The sequence below is a fragment of the Benincasa hispida genome, chromosome 1 (genome assembly GCF_027475165.1).
Source record: "Benincasa hispida cultivar pf3 chromosome 1, pf3_genome.v1.1, whole genome shotgun sequence".
Classification (NCBI taxonomy): Eukaryota; Viridiplantae; Streptophyta; class Magnoliopsida; order Cucurbitales; family Cucurbitaceae; genus Benincasa; species Benincasa hispida.
The window spans coordinates 88,075,263-88,079,199 of record NC_143478.1 but is presented as its reverse complement, the minus strand read 5'-3'; the positions used below and the strand labels follow the sequence as shown (position 1 = coordinate 88,079,199).

Below are 3,937 nucleotides of genomic sequence, written 5' to 3'. Positions count from 1 at the left end.
GGCCCCATTACTTGCATCACTATCTTTAGTTCTCAGTCATTGATCGCTTTCTCTCCAGTCTTCGTGATTCTTCGAAATGCGATCAAGTATATTTTTAGCCTCGTCATATGTTTTGTCAAGCAGACCTCTAGCCGTTACCGCATTAGTAGCCGTCTACGATGTAGGGTTCAAACCGTGATAGAAAATTTCCATTTAGAGACAATTGGGTAAGCCATTGTGCGGACAATCTCGCATCAGTCTTTTAAACCTCGCCCAGGCATCACTGAGCAATTCATCAATATCTTGTTCAAAATTAGTAATCAACTTTCTCCTTCTTGCGGGGGGAATTGGTAACGCAATTGTGCGATGCATGTCTTCGGTCATGCGTTCCTGTCACAACGTTTCTTGCGCTCTCGCCAAGTATAACGAGATCGCAAGTTTCTCGGGTGATCCGAGGTCGAACTTAGGGACTTGTTGCTAAATGGTATGCGGTAATGTGTTTGCGGCAAAGAAATAAAAGAATGATGAGGGTTATGGGCTATGAACTACTCCTACTCCTAACTAACAGATAAAGCAGTGGAAGTATGACTGAGAGGTAGAGATGCGACATCTGTTAATGCATAGTAAAATGCATGGAAAAATAAATGAAAAGGCGAGGATGTCTTCACTGCAACACTAAGCTTGACTGCAAGGGTAACCCAGCCAACGCAAGCTATGCGATCATGCTATACACACTTGACATAGACGCATGCGATGTATAAGCGATAGTGTCGAGAAGCCTATTTCTAAGTCTCTATATTCCCACTCACGTGCTCTCACACATAAGCAAGATGACCGCATATCACCATATCCTACTTAAAGGATGCATACACTGTGTAGTAGCAAACAGAGCTTATTCCTAAGTTCCCCATTCTTGCTTATGCGATCCAATCCATTCTCTCGAGTCTTAGATTTGGTTTTTAGACTACTCTCCCAAGTATGCCTAAATGATGAATGATGTGCTCATAAGATAAGGTAATCGCATAAACCTGGCTAACGTAAGATTATTCCTATCTCTAGTGAACACTTGCTTACATTTCTTAATATGACCAACCACTTACCCTCCCGAGCAGTTAGGTGCTGCTGATTCTACTCATAGACAAGCATTGCGTCTACTTATAGACAAGCGTTGCTACAGCTTCACACTAAGAAAATAAGGTTTTCTCACAACACTTGCGCAACGCACACCTCCCGATGGTTTGTTACATGCTTCATATTTCTATGTCGCATGATTAAGTATTCGATACTCTAACAGTCTTATTAGTGATGCAATGAAAGTAAAGGATGCTAGTAAATGAAGATGAAGATGGAATCGAAGGAAAATATCGAAATGCATTGATCACAAAATGTATTAATTCCTTAAGCCAAAATGTAATACAATACAAAGATAGAAGAGAAATGGAGGGCCAGATGGAAGCAATGTCTTGCTTCCATCAGATGCGTGTTAAGGCTGCCGGTGGTGCCATGGATGGGTGGTGGAGTAGACTCTCTCGAGCTCCAACTCCAGCGAAGGCTTCTGTCGTCACTCGAAATGGTTAAGGGGATGAAGAACTCTCAAGCAATCTTCTCACGCTTTGGCTTGGATCATACGGATCTTCTCTTAGGCAGAAAACCCTGGATCATCTGAAGTTCTGCTCAACGGCTTCTATTTGTAGAGCTTGATCGCCGATAGCATTTATGGTCCTTCTCTAAAATTCTACAGCTAACAGCGTGATGGACGTGATGGACCTACTCTGAATCTCTGCTGCTAACGACGTGGTAGGTGAAATGTCAACATCACCTTTTGATACTCTTGAGGTATGCGTACATGCTTGGTTTCTAGAGTATCAATGCATTCCACCACCATTGTTGTCATCCCTCTATTATGGTTATTATTCTATAGCCGCAATCTCTCTACGATGACCGCATTCGCTTGACAGCTGCAACTTCTATGCGATGGACGCATGTGGTTGATGGTTGCAACATCTATGCGTCAAACGTATGCATTCGCCTCTGTGATGGAGAGATTCCCCAGATGCGGTCGTCTTTGCGATAGCCTTGCTTCTACGTATGCGACCGCTTCCTGCGTTGGCTTCAAAGATAGACAATTGAACGCATAATAATGCATAAAAGTGGGTTAGCCGAGATTCTTAATGTCGATCGATGCAAGCTCATTTTCTCATGAATTCTTAGCATAATCGCCGCATCTTCTACTTAACAACCCTCATAATTCTAAATAAAAGGCCTATAATGACGTGCATTTCTGCCTGCCATCAGGGAAGTACTTCTTCATGAACTTCTCAACTACTTGTTCCCAAGACGTGATCTCCCTTGGTTCGAGAGAATAGGCCCATTTCCTTACTTGGTCGCAGAGTGAAAATGGGAACAGAGTTAGTCGAACCTCCTCAGCTGAGATGTTTGGGAACACAAAAGTATTGCAGATTTCAATAAAACTCCGGATATGGGCATGCGGATCCTCGCCACGTCTACCGCTAAACTGTCTGGCAGTCTGAATTATCTGTAGCATAACCGGCTTCATTTCGAACCTCGATCGGTCCAAGGCTGGCCTCATGATTCCTAGTGAGAAATCATAAAGGTTGAGCAACGCATAGTTCTGGATGAGTCTATTGCGGTCGTTCACCAGGAGAATGGGGTTCGCCATGATATTATTTGCGTTGGGTGCTCTATCTTCCAATTGCTCCGCCATGTTGGGATTTCTCTTTTGTTTTTGTCAGCGGTTGTTTCTTCTTCTTCTTCGGAAAGTTCTTTCAATCTCTGGGTCATAATTGGGCTCAAGAGCTTGTCCTTCGCTCATACGACGCCCGCTTCTTCCCTTACCAATAGAGAAGCAGTGCACAGAGATGGAAAGCTACAAAGAAAATAAAAAAGTTACCGTTAGCACAATATGTACTGCCAAAGTCCCCGACAACGGTGCCAAAAACTTGATACATTGTGAATGTGATGAAATAATGGTGTATATTGCGATGATGGTGTATGTGTTGTATATGTAAGTTTTCCTAGTAAAATCCAAGTATAAATCCTACTAGGTTGCCTGGTAAGTCTAGGGTTGAACACAGGGACGATTGAGATAATATGCGATGGTAAGTTCTGATTCTTTTGCGGTGACAAAAACAATAAGTTGGTTGATATGTTGTTTAAAGTATAAATCTATGCGGCGGAATTGAGTAAAGAGTTAATGACAGTGAAAGTTACAACGACTATCTATGATCTTCTTCTGAGTATATGGCAAACTGTGTATATGTCGAACTCCCAAAACTCTAAACTCCTTTAACGAAGGTGGCCTCGGTATTTATAGAGCTTCAGGGTGAAGAACTTTTCTCTCAAATGATTGCAATAATGGGAAGTCATTAAATCTCTGTCTGATGCGTCGATTAATGGTCACCGAAAAGTTGAATGTACTTGCTACAGTGTGTCGTTAACGGCTTGTCAACTAAATTCGAATTTGACCGTCACCAACTTTCTGTCCCATCATGATTTATTAAGCTTTCACCTTGATGCGCCGTCTTTATGCGGCCACCTTCTTGCGCAGAACTTTGCGAGTACATACGATTGCACAGCTTTGCGGTCGCAATCTTCTAATGCGCTCGGGCACTGATGACATGTAGAAATGCATGTCATCTTAGGCCTTTTACTTAGAATTATGAAGGTTGTTAAGCAGAATATGTGGCAATTGTGCAAGGAATCCATGAGAAAAGTGAGCTTGTGTCGTTCAGCATGATGAACCTCGGCTAACCCATTATTATGCGATATTATGCATTCAATGTTCTATTTTTGTAGCTAACGCAGAAAGTGGACACAAACGAGGAAACCAGACCACCGCATAGATGACCGCATGCGGAGAAACTCTCCATCGTAAAGGTGAACGCGTTTGATCAATGCATGGATGTTGCAGTAATCAGCTGTATGCATCCATCGCATG

The 3,937-nt window shown here is 42.6% G+C and overlaps 1 non-coding gene across 1 annotated transcript; it reads left to right on the top strand.

Annotated features, from left to right (window-relative positions):
- The first annotated feature begins 208 nt into the window (after positions 1-208).
- LOC120070460 (small nucleolar RNA R71) lies at positions 209-315 on the top strand. The gene has a single exon (XR_005479955.1). It is a non-coding gene; the product is annotated as a small nucleolar RNA R71 (small nucleolar RNA).
- Positions 316-3,937: the final 3,622 nt, after the last annotated feature.